This window comes from Andrographis paniculata, unplaced genomic scaffold (assembly GCF_009805555.1).
Source record: "Andrographis paniculata isolate CXL003 unplaced genomic scaffold, ASM980555v1 Contig80END, whole genome shotgun sequence".
Taxonomy (NCBI): Eukaryota; Viridiplantae; Streptophyta; class Magnoliopsida; order Lamiales; family Acanthaceae; genus Andrographis; species Andrographis paniculata.
In genome coordinates, this window is record NW_026137618.1 from 1,250,429 (window position 1) to 1,278,187 (window position 27,759).

Consider the following 27,759-nt stretch of genomic DNA (forward strand, 5'->3'; position numbering starts at 1 on the left):
AATTTGAGACACGATAAAATTTGGTTAATATTAAATTGTATTTATAATTTCTTAAATCTAATTATGTGAATGATATATATAATTTAAAAAAAAAAATCATTATATTTATTATTAGTTACCAACTATTTTTTTTTTTTTTTTATCGATAGTTAGTTTAAAGGATTATGTTAATTAAATTTTAAAAACTTTTAAGATTTTGCATTAAATATATATAATATTATTTTTTCTGCAATACATTGAAATGTATATAAAGACACTAGTATTAAATTTTATATATTATTTCCATAATTCCAAAGGGTAAATTTTATAATACCATATATTACTATTGCATCAAAAACCCCTTGTGTTAAATTAAATTACACTCAAAACAATGTCATTGTCCAAAATCGATGTTTGCTTGTAAATTTCCACCTAATTATGCAAGTTTTATATAAATAAAAATGTCAAATATCTAAAATAGTATTTTTTTTAATAAAAAATAATGAATTGTTGATGGATTTTTTTTTTATAGTTTTTTTTTATTTGTAAAATTTAATAACAATTTGTTTCCAAAAAATTACTAAATGTGTAACACACTGGTCGGCTCAAGTCAGAGTATTACCGCTATGCCACACTGGAAGACTTGTTTATTAACTAACAAACCTTACGTTGTAGCACTAAGGCTAAATACCCAACATAAGCATCTAAATAGAGACTTATAAATAAAATGGACCGGCTTATCATATAAAAAGATGATATAGTTCTATTTTCCCCAATGGATCATGCGACATGGATGTATCATTTAAGCTTAATGGGAGTACCATCACCTCAAAAAATCGTAGAAAGAGAATTAACGCGACAATTGAGTAAGCACAATGAATGAAAGCTAAATTAATACGTTATATGCCAAGACTCACATGTCAATATCAAAAAATAATTTCAAAAGATAGATTAAATGAAATTGCAAAAAACACATAATGACAACTCACACACACAAGTCTTTTAGTTTCTCCTTTATATCTTTCGGTTATTCTCACCTAATTGTGATGAACACATCACAAAGAAAACTCCATTAGGTCTCAAGTAGGGCTGAATCAACCCGGTTTACATACCTTATTGCTTCGTCCAACACGTCACACAAATACACATTGCAAATATAGGTTCACAACCCTCAAAGAACTCCACAATTGATACATAAGGGTTAGAGACCCAAAATACATGTATGATAACTTATTTAGAATTTGTGAGGGATGGACAACGATCAAACCATCTAGTCTCATACATAACATAACAAGAGGGGATTGTACACAATTAATCTCTCCATTACATATGATGGTGAAAAGATCATTCCATCGTGAATGACGTGCACCTCGTAATCGCCCAAGACGAAACTCGTCATCTTGATGCCACGACTTAGTCCATTCGGGATCTAGTTTAGTGTTACCTAGTTATTCTAAAATACCGGTATACTATGACGTATTTTCAAGGCACAAAGGTGGAAGACTACATCTTATCATATCATAGGATCAACGATTTAATTTCAATCACTAATGACCCAATATTCATTATACAATTACGCAAATCTTAATAGTTCACCACAAAATATATCATTTTAAAATATTTAAAAACTAGTCAATAAAGGCATCGACTAAGAATCGTGTTTTGCAACATAAGCGAAAACTAAACACATGTTTTCAGGTTTACTCTTAAAACACTTTTCAATTATCAACATTTTCAATTAATAGCTAAACAAGAATGAAAATATTGACATTCAACAAATTCATTGAAAATCTCATATTAATTTGCTAGAAAATCATTTGGACATTATGTCTGTTCAAATAAACATAATCTAACTCAAGTATTATAATATTTAAAGATAATCATAGAATCTTCCAAAAAAAAAATCATAGACTAAGTTAGGACAAAACTAGGTTCAACTTAAAACACCATAATAATCTCATAGGCCCTGAATAACTTTCTAATTAACTTTCTCAATAAAATAGCAAAAGCTAATATGTTTAGAACAAATCTATTTGAAAATAATTTAAAAACTATCACATAAAACTAATAAATAAATTTAAAATATATATCATATTATTTCATTAAGATTCATTTGACTTACCTACCAAGAAGAAGCCAAGAAGAGAAACTTTGATGCAGAAAACTTTCAAAAAAAAGAAGAGAGGGAGTTGAGCCTGGAGCTGCAGAAGAAGGAAGAAAACTGAAACTGAATGTGTCTTGTCTGTCGTTTTTTTTTTTAAAAAAAATAGATATGAATTTATTTTTCTTATTTTATTTATCCTGACTCCAAAATTGTCCAAAATCTAATTTACCCCTAAACTATAATGCAATTTATCTATTTTATACACCAAAGCCCAAAAGAAAATTGTTCAACTCCGTCTCAGATTCCGGCAGGTTCTCACAAATTTCTCGTATTTTATTTTGCAGGGTATTATACTTATAGATTTTTTTTTTTATTAATTATTATCTTCTATTTTGTTATTAATTATTTTACATAATAAATCTATAATATAGTTAAAGTGTTTTTTATTCATATGCATGAATTTATGTTTATTTCTATTTTTTTATTTATATTTATTGTATTTAATAAATCTATTTTATCTCTCTTTTTAAAAATTAATTTGTTATTATTATTCATAGTAATTTCTTATTTTAATTTTAAAAATTATCTATAGTAATTTTTTTTTTTTTTTTATGTTAGGTATCAATTTTGGATTTGAATTTTTTAAATAGTAAAATTTTAATTTGGAATATTTATTTGATGTTCTTATGAAATCAATGGAAAAAACCCCAAAAAAAAATTATTTAATCCATAAATAAGTGAAAAACTAAAGACACACTATTATGTGGTTCTAGGTAAATTTATACATCCAATGATAGAGACTGGAAAGAATTCCACTAATAAAAACGAGTCTCAAATACAATTTGTCCCCGAAAATCAGCATAAATCAATCAAAAGGATAAATCAAGAAAATACCGAATTTCCTTTTTGAAAATTCCAAACAAACAACAGCTTGTCTTAATTGAAACAAATGACGTCAGTGGTTTTATGGTTTCTTTCTTGGATTTCACAGCTGTAATTAATTAAGTTTAATCACGGGTTAATTATTGGGCTTGACAAATATGTTTTATTTCAATCTATAAAATAATAAATCTGCACATTTACTTGAAATTATCAAACTAAAAAAAAAAATCCACAACGCCACCTCCTCCAATGCCCCTTGGGGGACTAACGTACTACATCAACCGATCAAGTTTAAGAAGCGTCTGAATTCGGATACCACCAATAAGTTTATTTTCGTAGTCACTGAATATGCTACAAACGAGCATTGTTTGAATCATGATTTGATGGAAAATTTGTGGAAACTAATGCTGGCTTGAAGTAAATAGAGACTATTTACCAAATTTTCATAATCGAACGAAATAAAATTTTTATTCGAACTATGGCACATATCAAACATTAGTCAATGTACGCACAATACCATCATGCATCTTTATTCAAATATTTCCTATTTCAGCCACCTTACAAACTACATCATTCCCTATAGATATAACTACACCTTCAACTGGATGCTACCCGAAAAACCAATCTATATTACAACACATATGATAGGAGCTATCCGAATTAAGTACCCAACTGTCATTAACTAACCCATTTGATACTGGAAGAAATTTTTCATATTCTATATTTTCCTTGGCAACGCAAACCGAATCCTTAGAGGTTAAGGAGTCGGAAATACTTTTCTTACCTTTTAAGTTTTGGACATTTATCTTTCAAGTGAGCTTCTTCTTTGAAGTAATGACATTAATTCCTACTGACTTTTTTTACCGCAACTATAGCCTAATTTTCTGGTAGTGTCTGTAATTTTATGCAGATCTGTCTTTGTTATTTGTCGAACTCGATCCACCTCGAGCAACAAAACCATAAGTTTGATCATCAGTAAAGTTTTCAGACACCTTCTGCTTTAATTCCTTAGAACTGAACGATGTTTTTACATTTTCTAAGAAAAAAGTGTGACGACTATATAGTATTGTACAAACAAATTTTTCAAACGAACAACGTAAAGAACATAACATACACTACTAAAAAAATGGCTATTTGTTGTAGTTCAATAACCGCCACAAATGGCATTTTTTGGTTACAAAAAGCTATTTGTAATGATTTTGTACCGAATTTTGACCGATGCATATACTCGAGCTACAAAAAGTCTCTGTACCGACTTTTTCCGCAATAGAAAATGGGCAGTCAACGCCTTTATTGTAACAATGTTTGTAACGCTAGCATTGTACTTTCGATTTTTTTGTATCGGCCGTTTATCGTTATAAAACAATCGTTACAATAAATGCTCATCCATTTGTAATGGTTTTTGTTACGGTACTAATTTCGATACAATAGCTGGTTGTCAAAAAACTAGTTAATATTTTTTGTACCAGTATTTGTAACGGCCAATTTTTCGTAACAAAAAAGGTATCCGTATTTTTTCAGTAATAACCTAAAAAAATTGGTATCGGAACCGAAAAACCTGTACGATATGAGAAAATACTGCCAAGTGACATTACAAAATATAAAAATATTACATAAATTCTGTATCACCATCAGTTGTAGCAAGTAGGCACTGTCTAGGAACATAAATATTACGCAATATAGCCTTACATATACGACAAAACATAGCAACAAACACACAAAATATAGCAGAGATAACAAGTTCAACCAACATAAAGGACTTAGTTAGCATCAATCCACAAACAAAAGTCAATCATCATAGAATTGCGTGCCATGCTGCAAAGCCCCATGGAGCGTCAATGTAAACACACACCACAGTTTCAGGCGACGAAAAGCTGTCAAATTGTGCAAAATTATATAAGAATTTATTTGCAATATGGTTAAGTTGTAATCCAATAGAAAGTCTTGTAAATATGGTTGCATACATCTTTGAATGTCCAGTCGATTGGCTCAACGCGGACAACCTCACCAAGTGTTTGTGCTCCATATGTTATCCGTAGAATGAGCGTAGTCTCTGGAACGGTAGCAATTGTGAAAAAAACCCTCACTATGTCAACGGTGTTACCTACGGACATATAAAGAAAACATGTGCATATTATCGGAAAGAAAACAAACCTCATGAAATATTTAATCAATATAAAATATTAAAGATATTAAGTAAAACATTATAGTATTCGTAAGAGAAAAAGTCGGAGATGATTTGCCTAATTTAACCATCCATACAACAACGTAATCAAAATTGTAAAACATAAATCAATATAAGTATAATTATAGCATGGATCCTATCTCGATGACACCCGGACCAACATCTATACAACCCCACAAGTATAAACAACCAACAACGTGCTCAATTTATTTGATACGTGTGAAAGCTGTTTGTTTAAACAACCAACTTAAACATGATCAATTTAAAAAAAAAACAATTAATTGAGTGTTAATGTAGCCAAATACCAAACACATAAATTAGATCAAAAATTAAAGTGGTTCGGGGATAAAATCCTGTCACTCACCGGCCTCTACAAAAATATTTAAATATAGATTTATATGCTACCCAACAAGGTCATACGGGGCAAACAACCACGGTTAGAAATAGAACAAGAACAGTGTGTTCCCCCAATTATCCTTCTCAAACGGATAATTCATCAATAATTTATTTCATCCATAATCCCCCAAAAGTCCTAAGTTAGGGATTTATGGTACGCAATTCCAAATTTAGAGATAGAATAAATGAAAATAAATTTAATTTAAAGACAATAAATTAAAATTAAAGCTAATAAATTAGAAATTAAAATTTGAATTTCGGATAAACTTAACCCACGGAAGGTGGGTTCATGCCCGTCTCCGTCGATGATAAACTTGCAAGGGCTGATCCCCTTGCACCACATCAATTTTATCCCCTTGGAAATAACCTTGTCCTCAAGGTTGAAGTTTGTGAAGTATCCCAAGAAGTCAGGACGGGATATCAAAGTAGCATCATCCAATGATTGTCCACTCCACTTAACCAACAATTGCTCAACAAGGGCCCCATCCTTTTGAACTACTTGTTGCGCTAAAACCTCTGCAGGTTTAAACACCGACTATACAGGCAATTCCGAACATGGCGGTAAATCTCCCTCTACAAGAGTTCGACACAACATTGGGTCCCCCCTTAGCTTCACTTGACCGGTAGTTCCCTTAAAGCTCATGGAAAGTTTTGCCCAATTATGAACAATTTCTCCAAGTGCGGCGAGCCACACAATACCCAAGATAACTTCCACACCCCCTAAGGAAAATACGTAGCAGTCTGCCACCGCCTCACATCCCTGTAGTCCGATGGCTAAATGCCGACACATCCCTTCTGATTCCTTCCGACGACCATCTCCCATTTTGACTCCGAATTTTCCGGTCGATTTTGGGCGCAGCGCCAATCTGTCAATTAAAGAAGAACATATAAAGTTGTGGCTCGCTCCACCGTCGATTAATACGGTTATCTCCGTGCCCTGAACTATGCCCCGTAACCGCATCGTGCGAAGACTAAACATCACCCCAGTCATCGAATACAGTGGCAAGTCCCTCAACTCTCTTGCCTATTCCTCTTCGCCTCCTTCTAGACCGGTCACCTCATAATATTCATACTGGTGGAGAGCTAACTCCTCGTCTTCCTCAGCGATTAATACCCGTAGTTGTTTGAGGGGACAATCATGCCCCGGCGAGAATGGCTTTTTGCAACGAAAACACAATCCTTTTGCACGTAGTTCCTCCAATAACTTGGGTGAAAGTCGGGTGAACCGAGAACGTGCCGTAGACTGTCCAGATGACATTGAGCTCATACCCACAGTCTGGTTTCCAACCCTTGGGCTATTACCACTCATATTGCTCATATTTCCAGAAATTGGACCGCCGCCTGATGATCGGGAAAACCCCCACTAACGGTTTCCAAAGTTACTAACTGTCTGGCTCCCTTGTTTGTCATTTTGCAAACCCAGGTTATCTTCGATGTCCCTGGACAACTCCATCGCGGTCTCCAAATCAGTGGGCCGTAGCAGACGAAGTGAGCCCCGAATTGAACCCTTTAGGCCACTCATAAAATACCCCAAGTAGTGCGCCTCCGACAATCCCGGAACTTGACTTGCCAATTGAACAAAGAGCGATATATACTCATCCACCGTTCCATGTTGCTTCACTTCTGACAGTCACTCGAAACAGTTGCCCTTAAAACGCGTGTCAAACCGCGCCACTAGTGCATGGGTGAATTCCTCCCATGGCAGCCCCGGGTGACGTGTGCGTAGCCATGTCACCCAATATAATGCCGGTCCTTCCATTGCGACCACGCCATTGCTATCTTCCGCTTTGATGATCTGCAGTAAATCTCAAATTGTTGTTCATCCCTCGCCACCCAGCAGATTGGATCATCTCAGGAAAAGGACGGCAACTGCGTTATCATCCTACTGTGTGTCATGCGCTCCCCTTCGCCCCGTGCTCCTGTCGCCCATGCGGCTGTCGCCGCATTGCCACCCGGTTGCGGCATGCCCCCTTGCTGTCCACTGGCTGCGCTCGTCTCATCTTCTGCCACCCCCGGCGCCTTCTCCTGCAGTGGTGTTCCATTCACTGGCTGGACAGCCGGCTGCGGAAGAGATAGTACCGCCGTCAAGGCTGCCAGGGATGCCGCAATATCGGCCAGTTGCGCCGCCTGCACATCCAACTTCAGTCCCTGCGCATCTAACTTCGCATCTTGCGCATCCATCTTTTCTGTGATTTCATTCTGATCTGACTCCAATCTGGTCAGACGTTCCCCGTGCGACACAACCATCCAGACGGAAACGGATCCGGCAGGTCAGAGCAATTGTTAGAAATAGAACAAGAAGAATAGTGTGTTCCCCCAATTATCATTCTCAAACGGATAATTCATCAATAATTTATTTCATCCATAATCCCCCAAAAGTCCTAAGGTAAGGATTTATACTAAGCAATTCCAAATTTAGAAATAGAATAAATGACAATAAATTGAAATTAAAGACAATAATTAAAATTAAATCTAATGAATTAGAAATTGAAATTTGAATTTCAGATAAACTTAACCCACGGAATATGGGTTCATGCCCGTCTCCGTCGATGATAAACTTGCAAGGGTTGATCCCCTTGCACCACATCAACCACCCAATTACAGTTCCACATGAATAGCATTGTCATAATATCATGTATTACTATTTTGACTCACTAATAGCCATAGAAGATGCGTTACTCAAAACAGTTGCAACCAAAACCGATTTCATATAGAGAATATAACTAGGTTGACCAAAAACCTGGGGTAGGATCGGATAGCAACACGCCCTAACCAATAACGCATTTTTCCAAACTACGAGATATGAGAAGAACACGAGACCCGATCTACATGAAAAACGTTATCATATGTCAATCTTATAATCTACATGCATGTTCTCAGGTGGTAGTGATGTATTAGTAGTGGAATTTTTTATCTAAAGGGTGATTCAGTTAAGAAATACAAATAAAATTAGCCACAAAAAATTACTAACTGTCAATGGGTTATGGACATCAGTACCCGGCGTCTCTGACCTTCCATCGGTGCGGTTAGAACATTGCAAGAGAGGTGAGTATGAAACAACATGACTTGCCCGAAATAATACAATGCAAAATTAATTAATACACGAGACATGCATTATTAATACTAACTTGCTCTCGGCCTATATAAAAACGGATAATAGTAGTATTGAACTAAAAATAGGATATCAGCACTATAATTCAAATGTTCATATCATACAAACTATACAAGTAATGTGATATACTATGGATGCATGAATAACTTACTATTATGCAGCAAGCTTGGATCGCCGCTTAGAATTATGCACAAAAGTACGGTGTCCCTCAATGGCGGGTATCACACACCTATTCAATTTCAAAGACGGTCTCATGTTATCCATAATACATATTAGTAGATCGAAGAATCAGCAAAACACTTTATAAAGCAATACCGAGTAACAGAAAATACACAAACAATATTATACATATAAGTGATGATAGTATATTTAGACTGGACTTTTGGTAGTTGTTGTGCTTTATCAGCACGGAATAGGAACTACAGTAGAATGCACCACTATGTTCTTACACACATATATATATATACATATATACAAAAGCTGTTTGAAGAAGAAATCAATTGATGTGGTGGCAGTTGGATTTAGATTTGGAGGTGGTCCCCAAACCTTATATTCCAAGTAATTCTTGTGGTTGATGTACCCAACCCTCCCCATTTGTGGTTGCAATATTAATTCATACAAACAATACACATATATATAAACTTATAAATGTGTTCTTCCTCCACCAACTATATAGTAAATTTTACCTGTAAAAATAAAATTTATGCTATCACGTGGTTCAGGAACAATTTGACATGCCATGAACAAACTTCCCATTTAAACTTATGTTAGAACTAAAAATATTATATCTAGTTGCCTAGTAATGAGTTATACTCTGTTTGTAAATTAAAAATGTCTGAATTATTTCTTTCCGGCAAATGCTATTTGTCAGACCTAAAGTAACGCACAAGAGGAATGGATCTAAGAATCAAGTAGTGTCAAGACGAACCATTTAATTACAAAATCACTCATCATCTATGTAACAATTATAAGCCAGAAATCTAACATTACAAACAAAAATTAAAAAATGAAAATCCTAACTAGTAAAAAAATGCAAAAATAAACAAAATTAAATAAATCCAAACTTACGGGAAAAGCTAGGGTTTGCGTTTGAGGACGTCCGCAGGCAGCAGTGGAGCGCGGTCGACGGTCGAAGACGGTGAGGCGGTGCACTGTTAGGGGTGTAGGCCGGAGGACAGCCGGTCGGTAAAGAAGAACACTAAGAAGAAGACGACGATGACGAAGAAGAAGAAGACGAAGAAGAAGATTACGAACCAGAAGACGAAGGAAGAAGAAGAAGAAAACAAAAGAGAAAGAAGAAGAAGAAGAAATACAAGACGAACAAAGCAAGAAAGAAAGAGGAAAGTAGAGGGGGCTCCGCGATTAATGATTAGGGTTATGTGTAATAGGTTGAGAATTTTATTATTTTTTTTAATGTATATAATACTTTTATTTTTAAATAAATAATTATTCTAATATTAATTTGTATACATTAATATATAAGTATTATGTATCTATTATATATGACAGTATATATATATGTAAATATGATATATTATTTTAGATTTAGTTTGAAATTTAAAATAAAATTATTGTAGTTGTAACAAAAAAATACAGCAAGAAAAGAAAAGATGTTGACCAAATCGAAAATACCATTTGTTACGGTAATATCCGGAATAAAAAATAGCTTTTGTAACAGAAAATTTGTAGCCACTACGATTCGCTACAATAGCCATTTTTTGAGTAATGTTTCAAGATAATTTATCATTTTTGTGGTAGTGAAAGCCTTTTTAATGACATTTAGCCTTTTTCTGAACGTACAAAAAGTACATTTTCTGACAATGGTCAAATCGCTGGAAAGACGCATATTGGTTTGGGTTCAAACTTTGATCCTTCAACATGTCCTGGCTATAGAAAGAGGTTGATTACCTGGAAGTAAAAAGAGCTGGTTGACTGAAAAATAAGTTATGTGCATGCATCTCATTTTGTAAGAAAACAATCTAATAAATAATTAAAAATTGAAAATCGAAAGAAGACAAATAAAAAATAGGGCAAGAGGGAAAGAAGAAATACAACAGACCATACTCATGTTCTTTTAAATAATTACATGCATTTTCTTTGAATTCAATTGGCTTATTTACTTAAATTAACAATATATAAATTTCTACACTTATATTTTATTTTGATTTCGCATTTAATAAACACCTTCTAGATTTCATATAAATATATATGTGCATAAACCAATTGATATTTTCCGTTTTGCGTGTTTATTTGCACTTTTTTATTTTCATTATCTTTGTCGATATTCTATTATCGTACAAAATTAAAATTTATGTTATGTTTACTAAAATGATAATGAAAAATCTGAGGTTATTAAAAGGAATAGATACTCAATGATTATGTTTACCAACGTTTCTCCACTATAAATTTTATGGTTCATTTACTTTGCATCACAACATCACAATAGACTACCATAGCTACGTTTTTCCTTTTTCTTATTTTTCCGCTGCAAATAGCATGTTCATTGCATTTGTTCGTTAGTTTCCTTGAAGCGGATATCAAAATTTTTGTGACCCCTTACGCCTATTTATGTGTTTTCTTAATAAACATATTAAACATTCTGAGATTTATATGATTGTTCCAAGCTTCAAATATATATGTATATATATTATGTTGAATATTGTTGAGTGCAGTCTTATTTTATTAGTTGTATAATGTTTTGTTAGAAATTTTCTTGCAAAAGTATCTTTGTTGTTTATAGCTTAAGATTGAAATTCATCTTGTAATTCTATATTCGCTATAATCACTGCTAAAACAATATATGTAAACATATATGGATATGTATAATACATGGTGAATATCAAGCATGATAATCGAGATAGTTGAAGAAGTTGTGATTAAAAATAAAAGCATAAAATAGTATTGGTTTACAAAAGTTTTTGTTTTAATATTATTAATGTTAACATAACTATTTCATTCATTGTTTGAATGAGATTTTTGCCTTAGATAGAATGGTTTAAGGGTACTATATAAGATAAAAATTAATGAAAAAAATAACAAATATCATTTTTTTTTTATTACTCAAACTCAATTAGTTGATTTATTTAAATCTAATCTTCAAGTCTACTATTTAGATAAAAGAGAAAAACATAACGTTTAACAAGATTGTAAAAGAAAACATCTATTTGTATAAAGTCACGGACATGTCATGGTTTTATTCGCTGTGAGCTTCGTTAGCAGATTCATGGAGAAGCCATTCTCGAATCATTCGGAGGCTGCCAAAAGAATTTTAAGGTACGTGAAAGGGAAATTGGATTATGGCATATATTATGAAGCTAACGTTCCCATCAAATTTGTTGGCTATACAGATAGTGACTTGGGAGGAAGCTGTGATGATTCTCGAAGTACATCTGGCTATGTGTTTAATCTTGGAGGTGGAATTGTTTCATGGAGTTCAAAGAAACAACCAATTGTGGTACTTTCCACCACCGAATCGGAGTACATAGCGGCATCTTTGGCTGGGAGTCAAATTGTGTGGCTTAGAGGAATCCTTGAGAGTTTGAGCTTCAAGGAGCATGGTCATACAACATTGTTCTGTGACAATAAATCGACTATCTCTATTTCCAAAGATCCGGTCTTTCATGGAAGATCAAAACATATCTGTCTTAGTTTCACTTCTTAGGGGATCTTGTTAATGAAGGTGAAATTGACATTACATATTGCCCAAGCGAAGTGCAGTTGGCCGATATCTTCCCCAAACCGCTTGGTGGGCCCGATTTCTCAAGAAATGTTGCTGCTTTGGGAGTCAAGAGCAAATTCAATTTACCGGAGGCATTTGATGGAAAATTAAATTGAATTTGAATTAATGGTAATTGAATTAGTTGTGAAAATAATGTTGAAGATAATAGAACTTGGAAAATAATTAATAATAATGTTGAAGATTTCTGGATTGTGTGTATATTCCTGCAAAGAGATTTCTACATTCCAGAAAATAAATTTCAGTTGGTGAATGGAATTAATTTCTATGAATTATGCGTGCAGGTGTCCTCTACTAAGCACCCTTTCACTTATGAAGTACTTTTTCAATTCATGCAGATACCTATTAACATAGACACACCTTTTAAATTAATCTTTTGTGAAGACTGTAACTATATATATATATATATTACTCCATATATAATTAGATTCTATGTATATATATACGTATACCCAAATTGTAAATAATATATTTTTTTCTATTTTCAAGCTTTCAGGCACAAATGACGGCAATGAGACATTTAATTCATTTCCATATCCATTTTGTGCAATTGATATTTCATATTAGATCCGTTAAACTAAAACCATATAGACACATATACATTAATATGCTAAAATTCCAATATTACATAAGGAAACCACAAGAATAACTCAATTAACAACAGAAACAACACTGATCAGTTGTGGCGTCATCTTAGTTCATGGGATTCCTCCAATACAACCCTAGCAATTTGCTATAAATAACAAATACTACTCTAACAATTTGTTACGGAATGCTGTAGAAAATATTTATCGCAAAAAAAGTTTGTTACGCATTTTGTCATAATTTTATGTCACAAAATTTTGCTATGAAATATCGTAGCAAATAGTTATAACAAATAAGATGCTATAAAATAAAGTGTGTCACAGTTTCTGTAGTTGATTTGTGTTTGCTATGCCTAGAATCATTTTGCTACAGAAATATACCGTAGCAAAAATTGATTTTTTTTTGTATTGCATCTCTTTTTGTCTTCTTGCTTCATCCTTGTCGCATTTCAGTTTCGGCCATTTTTCACAAAAAAAAAAAAAAAAAACTGCATTTATAGTTAACGAGTGCACGTACGAGGAAAAGGAAAAAAGAAAACCTAAAAAAACTAAAGCATATATCAAATGCATAATTAAGGTATAACAATCCGGATATATTTGACAAATAATGTGATTAAATATCTCCTCTATAAGTAAATAATCTTCCAGGAAAATTAGTATTTTGTGCTAGTTCTACAACATGTCGGCTCCTTTACATGGTATAGCAATGTCAAAATACTACTCCCTCCGTCCCACATACCATGTCCACGTTGCCGTTTCTGTCCATCCCACATACCGTGTCACTTCCGTTTTTTGGAAAATGATTACACACTTTAATCTCATTTTAAACTTTTTAATTTTTTAAAAAAATTTTAATTAAACTAATCAGTTATCTTAATCTTAATTTATAATTATTTATATTATCGGATAATTATTTACTAATTATACCCCTTCTAAAATACCGTGTCTACAGTGTAGCAGACACGGTATGTGGGACGGAGGTAGTATTTATTTTCTTCCCACCTATGGTTTCATTTACAACAAATGAAGATAAAAAAACACCAACATGCACTAAAATGACTACTTTACACCTTAATTTTTTGTGTGGTGGTTGTTTTCCGGATATATGAACTATCTATGTTGTATAAATGTACAATCCATTCTCGTGTTGTAATAGATTACAATGTGAACATACATGTATTTACACGTATGAGAGCACATGCATGTGCACACTACACTTATAAATAGCGAGATAGTACTTGGGAATTTAATGTTAAATTGCACTTTATTGTCATAGAATTATGCAATGTATTTGAAATACTTGAGGCATGGCTACGTCTTATCTCTTCAAAAGTTCAAACTGCAAGTTTTTTTGCCAACTCTGCAAAGGTGTCAATCAAATTTGTACGATTTTTATATAATGGATCCGGATCAAGGACTGCCAGTTTTCTTAAAACAAAAGATTTATGTATTTTTATCAACAACTTTAACGGATTCTTGTGATAATTTCTTGCAAGTAATATACATGGTGAGTTAATCATTGTCATCCTTTTACCAAACATAAATTATTAATGACAACTAATTTAAAAATATATATATAGTGGATAGTAGGAAAGTTTATTTGAGCGTTTAGTGCAGTGTTAATTAATGTATTTGAAGATTTTCATTGTTTACCTATGTAATTTAATTTCATTATAATTGTGGAGTAGTATTATGTGATGCACAAATTTGAAAGACAATAAAAAGCAAATAACCAAAATTTTAGTAACTGAAATGTACTCTGATATTTTCCAATTATACTTCTAAGCTACTTTGGAAGATTACTAACAATGGTTAAAAGTTTGATCCAGGTCACAGATTTGAAAATTGCCGTAAAAATGGTGGACGGAGTTTACAAGTAACAAAGTTTCTCCATAATATATATTTTTTTAAAAATATAAAAAATAGTTACGAAACCAAGGGGCATTCATTATTTGAGATTCTATTCTATTATATTAGATTTTATAAAATTTATAGATTTATGTGAATTTATAATATCCACAAAGTCTATATAGAGTTTGATGAATTTTATGTATTTATTTAAATGAGTTTTATAGATTTGATTTGACTGATTATAAATTTATAAAGATTTCATAGGATTGTAATTATTATTATTTTTATTGATTTATATTAAATGTATAAATTTATATGAAATACATTTGCAGATAAAATTTTTTTAAATAATTAAATAAAAATACAAAAGTATAATATATCTAAAAAATACATTAAATTATTTATTATTTTTATCTTCATTATCTTCATTTTCATCTTCATCTCCATCACCATTATATAATATATATATATATAATAATGTATAATAATTATAGCATAATACTATTTTTATATATTAGTATTTTTAATTTTATAATTTTTATTATAATATTATTCAATATATTAATTTTTTTTAATTGCTTAGAATTTTAGCATAATTTTATTATGAGTATATGTATTACTAATTTAAAAAATTTGATGTGAAATGACAATAGAGTGACTTGGATTCAATTCATAAAAAAAAAAAAGAATTAATTTAAAATTTCAATTAAAAATATATATATTTTTAAAAAAATTGCTAATAATTTGCTATTATATTTTAAAATTTGAAATTATTAATATTTTATGAAGAGATTATAACAATAGTAATAATTATTATCATAATATTTATCATCATTATTATTATTATTATTATTATTATTATTATTATTATTATATATTTTAAAAATTCATCAAAATCTCTGCTTATCAAGATAGATTTTATACTGTACATTTTTTTCATAATTTTACATTAAAATCCACTTACTCTTAAAATTCATGATTGTTGAATACAGATATTAAAAAAAAATTTAAAATTGAATTCAATACCTCCTCATTTTAAAACACAGATTTTAAAAGTATAAAATTTTACAAAATCTTAATTGAATATACCAGATTGATTATAACTGTGGAATTCTAACTACTGAGAAATTTAAAAGATAATGAAAACCAGATAAGCAAGATTTTAGGGACTAAAATGTGTTGGCATTTTCCAATTCTACTTCTAAGCTACTTTGGAATACTACTAACTATGGTTAAAAGTTTAACCCTGATCACGGATTTAAAACATTGCCACAGAAATGGTGGACAGAGTTTGCAAGTAACTAAGTTTCTGCATAATATATATATTTTTTAAATATAAAAGAAATAGTTACCAGGAGTTCCGGAAAACACTTCTCTGTTTTCCGAAGACAGTTTTTGGGTATTAAAAAATCTTCAAGTTCTAAATTCGCAGAGCAGCAATTCTTTTAGTAGCGCCGTGTAGTTAACACATTGCTTTAAAAGAAGGTAATTTTTGATGTTTGAAAGGTTTTCTGAATCAATATGTTCTTTTGTGGTAATAACGTGATCGCACTCAATAATCTTGGTAGTGAATTGTCACAGTTTGTGAGAGATCGTTTGATTTTGTAGCTAGCGTTTTGAATATTTTCAGAAATTAGGGTCTTTTTTGGTTAACAACAATGTTCCTTTCATGGGGTTTTGTCAATTTTTTAATATTCTTCTTCAGGTTTCCCCATCTTTTTCTCTTCTTTTCCGTTTATGTTATTCGCTTGCATCCGATTGACAACAAATTTAATTTGAATGACAAATGATTTTTAGGTTTTTAATTTTTTTGGGCAAGAAGGTACAAATTTTGTGCCTCTCAATAAGTTGTTTGGGAGATTGGATTTCAAGGCTGCAATTACATCTCAAAAATCTTTGAACATGTTGAAAATTACAGTTTTAAGTTTTGAACTATTACTTAGAAGGCACAGATCATTGTATAATCTGGAAGCTTGCATTCAATAATAGATGATTCAAACCATGGGATTATAAAATATTTGAAAACATGTAATTTGAGGATATGGATGTTAATATAATTTCGTAAATGAAGCTGTATATGGGAAGAAAATAAAATAGTAACTCGATGTATCTCAGAACAAGCATTGAATGCTAATTTTCCTCCAAGATTATTCATCGATTGTTATAAATCGATTATGCAGTAGATCATATATGCTTTAATATATCAAATCCTTTTTTCCTTGTTCTTATATGTGCTCTTGTTAACTATGAGTACAATGTTTGACGTGAATAAAGAAAGAGTAAAAAATAGAATGCAACAAAGATGAAACCATAAGAGCCAAAGAGATGGCTGAAAATAAATTTCTAGAAAGAGACTTTCAGGGAGCCAAGAGGTTGGCTTTAAGGGCTCACAGCCTCTTTCCAGGACTGGATGGGTTGTCGCAGTTGATTGAGATCATCCAAATATACATCGCTAGCAGCCACAAGATATACGACGGCATAATGGGGGTTGATTCATCGGTTGATGATGATACACTGAAGAGACATTACCGAAGAATGGCCCTCTCGCTGTACCCTGACAAGAACAAGTCAGTAGGGGCAGAAGGTGCATTTCAGATATTGTCGGAAGCGTAGAGTGTACTGTCCAAAAAGGACAGTAGAAATGCATATGACTTGAGGACAACTTAATGTCTCGGAGCCAAAGTAACAGTGCTGCATCAACAAGTGCACCTTGTTAATCTAAAATGTGATGTGAATCCACCATATTCGAGTACATAACATTGTTGGATAGGTAACAAATTTAAGTCAAATGTTTGATGTTTTAGAAGGAAACTTTTGAAGGAAATTTTTTTATCTATTCCAGTGAAAATTTGCTTTTAACACTGATTTAACTAATTCAAACAAAACAAACAATAATATGGGAATCGTTGTTTCAAAATCACACACTAAGCTATCAAGATGATGATATAGTATCAGACACCGAAAACAACCCAAATCGAAAACTACAGATATTAACCCACCAAGATACAACTAAATTACAACAAACACATTATTTAGTTGCCTCATATCCCCTAAAAAATAATATGCAATTCCATAAAAGGCTAAAATCAAATCACCAGAATCCAAGAAGGAACGAAGAGAGCCAAGACGATGTTGAAACAAAACTGCGCAGCCAAAGAGAGAAAGCAAAGGGGAGTAAATGAATTACGTCGACCAAGTTTAGTATATTTATACTTAGGGTTTTCGGATTAATGTTGGGTCCATGGGTCCAAATTGTAGTACGCTTGATCAATCGGCCTAGATTCATCCTCGAAATAGGAGTGGGCCAAAGTATTTGGTGGGCTATAAATTTTGTTGCATCAAGTGTGGGATTAGGTATTGAATTGGAAAATTTTGGGTCTCAATATTTTATGTTGACCCAAGAATTCAACAAATCCTCCAACTAATTTTTTAGCTCACAAAACTTGGGTGATTAGGTGTCATAATTGCCGAAATAAACAAATTTGTTACCTGCAAAAAAAACAAAAAAAAAAAATAGAATAAGAATTTATAAAAGAAAAATATATGTGATTAGTCCGTACTTAACTACATAAGTTAAAACAATTGGACTAATCAAAAGTATCACAATAACAATTTTTCTACAAAATTCAAACTTCGTAGTAGAAAAATTGGGAGCGGCTGTTGCCTTTTGTGTTTGGAGGCTTTTTATATGGTTGATTTCTTGTTTGTAGGGTGGTTTTTTCATGTTTAAGTAAATCTAGGGCCGTGCCTATTTGAACTAAACTTGTTTTGTTGTGTTGTTGTTTTATATATAGTAAATCTTTAATTTTCTGCTTAGATTGTTTATGTTCTTCCTTGTGTTGTATGAATCTAATAGTTTAATAACTATCTTTGTAAGAAAACAAAGTTTCGATCCTTTCTAAAATAACACAATAAGAATGATTGCTACATTCCTATATTTTTCTAATGAATCTGAACACTAATTTCTAATTCTCAATAACTTCGGTTGTGAAATTTTATTGTAATGTGGCAATCAAATCACCAAGAATCACATATGGATACAAAAACACAAAATTTAAACTACTTTACAGAGTTGATCCAATGTAAAAGAAAAAAAAAAGTAATAACTAAAAATCATTAAAAAAAAAAAAAGAAAAAAGCCAAATTTGTACCATGATTCTTTTATTTATTTAGTTATTTGTGTTCTTTTAATAGGCAATGGATAACTTTTTATTTAATTGAAAAAAAGGCCTTGAATAATTGATAAGGTAAATATTAATTTTTTTATTTAATTATTCTTAATTTTTGACAAAGTAATTCTTTCTAACTTTAGTATTTAGATCTCTACTCAATATAACTGATGAAAATTCTTCTAACACCGTTGATGGATGAAGTAAGTGAAAATATTGTTACAATTTACTGCACCTACACAATGGCAGAACCAACACTAACGCTTTAGTGACAACACTGTTTATTCATAACCGTCTCATCACCCATTATTCCCAAGTAGTTAGCCCACCAAACTTGAATTAAAATACAACAATAGTAATGGAAATACAAGAGAGAATCATGGCAATGCTACAACATGTCAATGTTGCAATCTTTGCACCTACAAACAATCACAATATTGTTTCAATCGCATTGCAGGTTTTCTTATTCAAAAGACCATGCCAATGCCATGATTTCTGTAACAATCTAGGGTCACGAGATCATTGCAACTTTCGTTACGGTTAATTATGGAAGTGTCATCGGTAATATCTTGTGATTTATTCTTACAAACGTGCCCCATTTTTGTAAAAGTCATTAGCAAAAATCCAAGGCAATTTTTCCACTAACCTCACCACACTGTATCAAAAAATTAAAAAAAAAACTAAAAGAAAAATACCAGTATCAATTAAAGTGGTGACTTTACACCTATATTTTGTTGGTGCTTGTTCCCCGGTGTATGCATTTTGTATGTATTAAAAATTTACAAATGTATTTTTGTGATGCATGAAATTTCAATGTTAACATACACATATATACACACACACGTATGTGTGGACATGCGTTTGTACACTGCACCTATATGTAGCGATACAATACTTGGGAACTTAATCTTGAAAAGAGTTGTTGCTGCAGAAGACCAAGGCACGTCTGGTCCATGCGGGCCGCAGAGTTCATGATGAGTGTTATAGTGAGTGTTAATAATTACATCTATTCCATCTCCATAAACTCGATACATATAGATCACTGTTGCACTTTATTGTCAGGGAATTATGAGATGTATTTGAAAAGAATTGAGGCATGGCTACAGTTATCTCTTCGAAAGAATTCACATCATTCGGCAACTTCTAACTGCAGTTGCACTTTCTGGATCTGTGTTGGTGCTGATGAACTTTGTACCAATTTCAAGTCATGGATTCGGATTGAGGACTGCAAATTTTCTTCGTAAACAAAAAATGAAAAAAAAAAAGAATAATTCATGTTTATTTACCAGCAACTTTGTAGATTTTTTTTGGTATTTCCTTCAAGGTAGTCTACATGGTGAGTTCATAATTACCTTCCTTTTACATACTAGATATCAAACAATTAATGACAGCTAATTTGAAAATATATAGGGGATAGTAGAAGAGTTCATTTTTGCGTTCAATGTAATGTTAATTAATGTATTTCGAGTGGTTCGTGTGTTTTGAAATGTAATTTAATTTCATTCTAATTGTGGGGTATTAAAATTGGGCTTAGCCCTAAGTTCATTCTTGGTCCAAGTATGAGTTACTGGGCTGAATCCACTTTCTTCTTTCCTTGCGGTTACTCCATATATATATATATATGTATTTACCTAGCTGATTTCAACAGTATTCAATCACGACCATCCATTCACTCTGATTTTGCCGCCGTTGTGCCCTACTTTCACACACTGCTCTCACCGTGCACGCCATCGACGCCTTCACCAACATCCATACACATCCTCTCACACACAGAGCACTCTTTAATGGTTACTTGAACCATCTCGCTTCGCCCATGCTTCTCTAGCTCTCTAATCGGTCTCTGTATCGGTTATTCCTTCACTCCGCCTCATCTCTTTATCACTAACCTTTTTTTTTAGTTATTTCGATCTTCCCTCTTTGACAAATACTTGTCTTGATTTTGTGAGTTCTTGAGGTTCACAACAAATAAGTGGTGTACGAGGTATTTGGAAAGAACCATTGATGATCTATGCCCTTGGATGATCATTGTTTAGGTTGTATTGTTCCGATTTACAGCCTTTGAGCTATTGTCTTGATTTACAGTTTTTCAGCTAGTTTAATAATCACTTGAGGTGATATGTAAGTGTTCCCTTGAGAACAAGGTGACTTCCCTAGAGTATATTCATGTGTTGTTTTATGCATTGGATCATTTCTGATCTTGGCGTGTCATGTTAATACTCGCCGCCCTCTGTACACCAAAATACTTGTCAATAAATGACACTTGGAGTGTAGGAGTTCCTCACCCCCCACAATATAATTGTTGGTTTATTCCATTGCTTTGATTTGTTAACATGGTATCAGAACGAGGTTAACTCCTTTTTTTTTGCTTTTTTATGTATTTGCAGGTATCATCCTCTTCTTTTGTTTACTTTATGTGGTAAGGGAAACAAAAAACAATAAGTTCTCTAGTGTCGTTTAATTGTCTCGATGGGTGAAAACAACAGTCTGACCTCTTGTATGACTAATAATCCTTTTTTGGTTGTTCCTAATTACTATGATCCACTGTATCTTCACCCTTCGGATTCTGCAAACATATCCTTAATCTCATGTGTTCTTACTGGTTGTGAAAATTTTGTGATCTGGAATAGAGCTATGACTGTAGCTCTAAAAGGTAAGAATAAGCTTAATTTTGTTGAAGGCTATGTCCCTGTGCCTTTAGATTCTGATTTAGCTGAAAATGGAGTATGTGTAATCTTGTAATCATGTCATGGTTGTTGAATTCTGTTAATAAGTCGATTTATAGAACTCTTGTATTTTTGAAACAACCTCTGGGATGTGGAAGGATATCAATAGTACATATGAAAGTACTAGTGGAGCTAGTATATATGTAGTTTTAAAGGAAATAGCTAACTGTAGACAAGGAAATGATAGTGTAAACACATACTATACTAATCTGAAACAGTTGTGGGACCATGCAAAGTCTATTAAGAATGTAGATCGTTGTGTTTGTAGTGCCAGAGCTTATTCAGATAGATATGAGAAAACTAAACATTTAGTTCAGTTTCTCATGGGTCTAAGTGATAATTTTTATGTGGTTCGCAATACAATACTTTCTATGAGTCCACCTTCTTCCATTAAGGAAGCATATAACGTAGTATGTCAAGAGGAATCTCACAAGAAACTCTGTAGTGATGTTGCCTCTTCTAAGAGCAGTGATGCTTTTGCTGTGAAATGGCCAATTAAGTCTAATGCAGAAAATTCAAATCTTAAATGTTCACAATGTGGTAGGACAGGTCACCTAGTTGAGAGGTGTTATCAATTGATAGGATATCCAGATAAAAAATAGAATTTTAAGGTTAATAAGCCTACAACTATGGATGCCAATAATGTCACTACTGAATATGGTAATAGTGAATCTGATGTGACCTCCACTAAGATTTCACTAACACCTGATATTTGTGATGAATTGATCAGGCTCTTGCATGAGAAGAAAGGCACTAGTTCCTCTCGACTCAATATGGCAGGTATGTCCCCTACCCAAATTTGCAATGTGGCTGTGTGTAATAGTTAGATTGTTGACTCTGGAGCTACAGATCATATGGTAGCTGATAGAACATTATTGTGCGATATTAAATATGTTGAAAATGGCCCCATTCATGTTACCCTACCTACATGGAAGTTTGCTACTACTTTTGAACTAGGAAAGATGCATTTATGTCATAAGATCATTCTAGAAGATGTTTTAGTTGTTCCCGAGTTTAATCTAAACTTGTTGTATGTTAGTAAACTTACCTCTAAAGGAATTGTCACAGTGAATTTCTTGAAAGATTCTTGTGTGATTCTAAGTGTTTTGGATAGTAGTGTTTTAGGGTTTGCAAAACTTGTAGGGGGTCTATACAGATTTGAGAGTTCTCAATCTAGTTCTGAACTGTACATATGCTCTAATGCTGGAGCATATGACAATCTTACCCTATGGCACCTGCGATTAGGACACCCTTCCCATGATGTGTCAAATCTCCTTAAGGCAGATCTTGGTATGTCAAGTACTACTGAGCCAATTTGTGATGTTTGCCATTTGTCAAAGCAAACCATAACTACGTTCCTTCCCAGCATTCACTTAACAAAAGCTCCATTTGAGCTTGTTCATGGTGATGTCTGGGCACCCTATCATGTGGAGATCAGAGATGGTTTCAAATATTTTCTCTCTCTTGTTGATGATTTTTCTCGTGCCACTTTGGTTTTCTTGATAGAAGCTAAATCTGAAGTGTTCATGTGTCTTAAAGAATTTTTTGCTCTAATTAAAATCAAGTTTGATAGAAGTGTCAAGGTTTTTAGATCAGACAATGGAACTTAATTTGTAAACTCATCTCTCTCTGAACATTTTAAAAAATCTGAAACAGTGCATCAAATATCCTGTACCTATAGCCCTCAGCAAAATGGTGTTGTTGAACGTAAACATAGGCACATCTTAAATGTTGCTATAGCTCTTATGTTTCAAAGCTCATGTCCTGTCACTCTTTGGGGAGTTTGATTGCTTACAACTGTCCATATAATAAATAGACTTCCAACACCTCTTCGTGATAAGAAAAACCTTTTCCAGGTAATCTATGGGAGAAAACTAGAATTGAACATTATGAAGGTGTTTGGTTGCCTGTGCCATGCTACTAATTTGAATATTTTTGAAAAATTTCATCCTAGAGCCAGACGTTGTGTTTTTGTTGGATATGCTGAAAATAAGAAAGGTTACAAAGTCCTTGATTTAGAAACATTTTGTGTTTCTGTCTCTTGTGATGTTGTCTTCCATGAGTCAACATTTCTTTTCCAGTCTGTTGTTGTAGCAGATAAGTCTCTTCTTCCTGCTCGTATGCTTGCCTCTCCATTAGATGTCTATGATGATCTTTTTTGGAAATTGTGAAGGTAATCATCTTGTGACACCTTTGGATGAGATTCAAAGTTCCTCTTTGAATCAACAACCAGGTGTTACCGATGTTGGCAACACAAATCAGTGTAGTGACCCTGATACTGTAACAGAAAAAGATAATTTAAATTTTGAGGCACGTCCTAATAGGTGCCAATCGAGTATGAGACATTGTTTTCCTTCCTACCTTCATGATTATCAAGTTTCTATGGGAATTGTTGTTACTAAGTATCCCATTAGTATAGTGTGTCATCCTCCAGCTGATTTATCTAATGACGGCCTATGATTACTGGCTAATTTAGATAAGTCAGTTGAACCTCAAAGTGTTAAAGAAGCTATCCTTGATCCTAAGTGGAAAAAAACTATGGATCTTTAGATAAAAGCCCTCATTGACAACAAAACTTGGATCCTCTGTAATTTGCCTAAGGATAGAAAACCCATTTGGTGTAAATGGGTGTTTAAAATAAAGTACAATTCCAATGGAATAGTTAGGAGGTATAAGGCTAGACTTGTTGCAAAAGATTTTAGTCAAAAAGAAAGATTAGATTTTAATGAGACATTCTCACATGTGGTGAAAATGTCCACTGTTAGGTGTGTTCTTTCTGTTGTTGTTAGCTCTGGTTAGGAAATTTTTCAATTAGATGTGAACAATGCTTTCTTACACGGTGATCTCAATGAAATAGTTTATATGACACTGCCTGAGGGGTATTCAGAAATGTTCCATAACAAACACTGTCTTTCACAAAAGTCTTTGTATGGTTTGAAATAAGCTCTCAGACAGTGGAATGAGAAACTAAAATCTGCAATGATTGAATTTGGCTTCAAACAGTCTCTCCATGATTATTCTTTGTCTGTAAAAGCTGAAGTTGATATTATTATCACTGTTGTAGTTTATGTTGATGATATCCTTGTTACTCGAAATAATGTTGAGAAGATTACAGAGTTTAAAAGTTTTTTGAATGGAAAATTTAAAATCAAAGATTTAGGAGTTTTGAACTATTTTCTGGGAATAGAGACTATTAGATTTTATAAAGGAACTGTTTCCTTTCAGCGAAAATATGCCCTTGAATTAATTTCCGAATTTGGGTTATTGGGGTGCAAACCATCGTTAGTTCCTATGGAACAACACCTAAAGCTTGATAATGTTGTTAGCGAAGCTGATCATTTAATATCAAGTGTTGTTGGTTACCAACAATTGGTTGGTAAGTTGTCTTAACTGTAACAAGGCCTGATATAGCCTTTAGTGTTCAAGTCTTGAGTCAATGACTCGGACTGCCCTTCTTGCCTAGGCAAGGACTTCTATTTTCTAAAGATGAAAATCTGACCTTGAAAGCTTACAATGACTCGGACTGCCCTTCTTGCCCAATTTCTAGAAAGCCAGTCACTGGTTTCTGTGTGTTTCTTAGGAGCTCTTTAATCTTATTTAAAAGCAAAAAGCAGTCGACTGTGTCTCGGTCATCTGCTCAAGCTGAATATAAAGCCATGGCCTGGACTTGTGATGAAGTAACTTAGCTTCTTAGCATACTTCATGATTTACATATTGATCATGGGCATGTTGTTGAGTTGTATTGTGATAACACTGCTGCTATTCAAATTGCTGCTAATCCTGTGTTCCATGAAAGAACTAATCACATTGAGGTAGATTGCCACATGGTAAGGGATTACATTTCCAAAGGCATCATTTTGATATATTTTACTCCCTCATATGCGCAACATGCTGATTTAGTCACAAAAAGCCTTGATAGTAAGTCACTTTACCGTCTTGGTACTCTTAACAGGTTGTTTGATTTGTTTCAGGTTGCTAATGATAGCCCTTCGAGTGAGAGGGAGTGTTAAAATTGGGCCTAGCCATCACTTCACTCTTGGTCCAGGTATGAGTTACTGGGCTGAGTCCACTTTCTTCTTTCCTTTTGGATAATGTCCACATATATATATGTATTTACCTAGCTGATTTCACCAGCATCCATTCACAATCATCCATTCACCCTGATTCCCCGCCGTTGTGCCCCACTTTCACACACTGCTCTCACCGTGCAAGCCATCAACGCCTTCACCAATATCCATACACATCCTCTCACACACATAGCACTCTTTAATGGTTACTTGAACCATCTCGCTTCCCCCACATTTCTCTCGCTCTGTAATCGGTCTCCGTATTGATTATTCCTTCACTCCTCATATCTTTATCACTAACCTTTTTTTTAGTTATTTCTTTTAATCTTCCCTCTTTCACAAATACTTGTCTTGATTTTGTGAGTTCTTGAGGTTCACAACAGATAACTGATGTACGAGGTATTTCGAAAGCACCATTGATGCTTTATGCCCTTGGATAATCATTGTTTAGGTTGTATTGTTCTGATTTACAGCATTTGAGCTATTGTCTTGATTTACAGCTTTTTAGCTAGTTTAATAATCACTTGAGGTGATATGTAAGTGTTCCCTTGACAACACGGTGACTTTCCTAGAGTTTATTCATGTGTTGCTTTATGCATTGGATCCTTTGTGATCATGGCGTGTCATCGTAATACTCGCCACCCTCTGTACACCAGAATACTTGTCAATAAATGACACTCAGAGTCTAGCCGTTCCTCACTCCCCACAATATAATTGTTGGTTTATTCCATTGCTTTGATTTGGTAACAGAATTGTTATGTAATGCAAAAATTTGAAAGAAAATCGAAATCAGCTAACCAAAATTTTAGTGACTGAAATGTGTTGGCATTTTCCAATTACATTTCCAAGCATGTCTGGTAGACTACTAAATATGGTTAAAATTCTAACCATGGTCATCAATTTGAAACACTACGAAAAATAGGGTGGGGGAGTTTACATATAAAAGACGATGTTGGATGTCATTTATTTCATAATTAATATTTTTTCAATCTAAAAACTATTTACAAAACCAAGTTTCATCTAGTTTTTGGAAAAGCACTCTGTTCTCTGAAGACATCGTTTCAGCTAAATATATCTTGATTTGCATGGTTTTTTATGATGTTGGGAAATCAGGGGTTTTCACCGGTGTTGGTCTACGTTCACCATGGTCATCATCACTTCTTTTATCAGTTCCCTTGTGTTTCTTCAATTTTAAACTATGTCCATCAAGGTTGCTTCCTTTCCTCCTTTAATTACTTTTACTTCCTTTCAGTTCATGTTTTTGCTTGCATCTGTTTTCTCAAATTTATGTTGAAACAAATATTTTTTAGGTTTTTACATTTTTTTTAAGGTTGTGACAAATTCTCTGCTTCTCTATCAGTATATAGTTTTGGAAATTTGATTTCAAGGTGCAATTAGATTTGAGAACTCTTTGTAATGATTGACAATTAGAATTTACTCTTTTTATCCAGTATGAAATATCTAACGCTCAGATCATTGTTATAATAGGGAAGGAAGCATACATTGAATAATAGATGATTCAAAGCATGGGTTTATATAATTGTTGAAAAAAATATGATTTTTCGATATATATTTATATAATTTTGCTCGTATACATATCTGTTATAAATTTGGGCCCATGATAATCGAAACCTCAAATCCAACACCAATTAATTCTTGCATCTCGGCTCACTCCTAACAATCCTGGCAAACCACACCATTCGACCTAGGTATTAAATCTGAGCCATTGGTAAAAACTAACCTTACAATATACATGTGTGTTTGTACCTGCACCTCTCAGTTTTTCCACAATCAGTTAATTATTCACTTATCCATCTATCTCTAAAAACACATCCCCTTCTTCAATTTTCTTTTTTCTTCATCATGGTCCTTGGGAGTACTTGACTTTTGTCCGGAGAAGTTTGAGACTTGGGTTCTGGTTCCGTCACTTATGACTCCATGGGCTTAGAGTAATCCCATGAGCTAAGATGA

The 27,759-nt window shown here is 33.1% G+C and overlaps 3 long non-coding RNA genes across 4 annotated transcripts; 1 reads left to right on the plus strand and 2 right to left on the minus strand.

Moving 5' to 3' along the window:
- Positions 1-4,595: 4,595 nt before the first annotated feature.
- LOC127241009 (uncharacterized) lies at positions 4,596-10,012 on the minus strand. Of its 2 annotated transcripts, XR_007836423.1 has the most exons (4): positions 9,727-10,012; positions 8,810-8,887; positions 4,930-5,069; positions 4,596-4,839 (listed from the first exon to the last, which is right to left on the minus strand). It is a non-coding gene; the product is annotated as an uncharacterized LOC127241009 (long non-coding RNA). The 2 variants fall into 2 exon arrangements; XR_007836424.1 differs by lacking the exons at positions 4,596-4,839; positions 4,930-5,069 and adding an exon at positions 5,078-7,761.
- Positions 10,013-16,936: 6,924 nt separating this feature from the next.
- On the minus strand, positions 16,937-18,005 carry LOC127241016 (uncharacterized). Its single transcript, XR_007836425.1, has 2 exons — positions 17,925-18,005; positions 16,937-17,520 (listed from the first exon to the last, which is right to left on the minus strand). It is a non-coding gene; the product is annotated as an uncharacterized LOC127241016 (long non-coding RNA).
- Positions 18,006-20,658: 2,653 nt separating this feature from the next.
- LOC127241139 (uncharacterized) lies at positions 20,659-26,466 on the plus strand. The gene is made up of 3 exons (XR_007836471.1): positions 20,659-21,414; positions 22,452-22,501; positions 25,693-26,466. It is a non-coding gene; the product is annotated as an uncharacterized LOC127241139 (long non-coding RNA).
- The last annotated feature ends 1,293 nt before the right edge of the window (positions 26,467-27,759 follow it).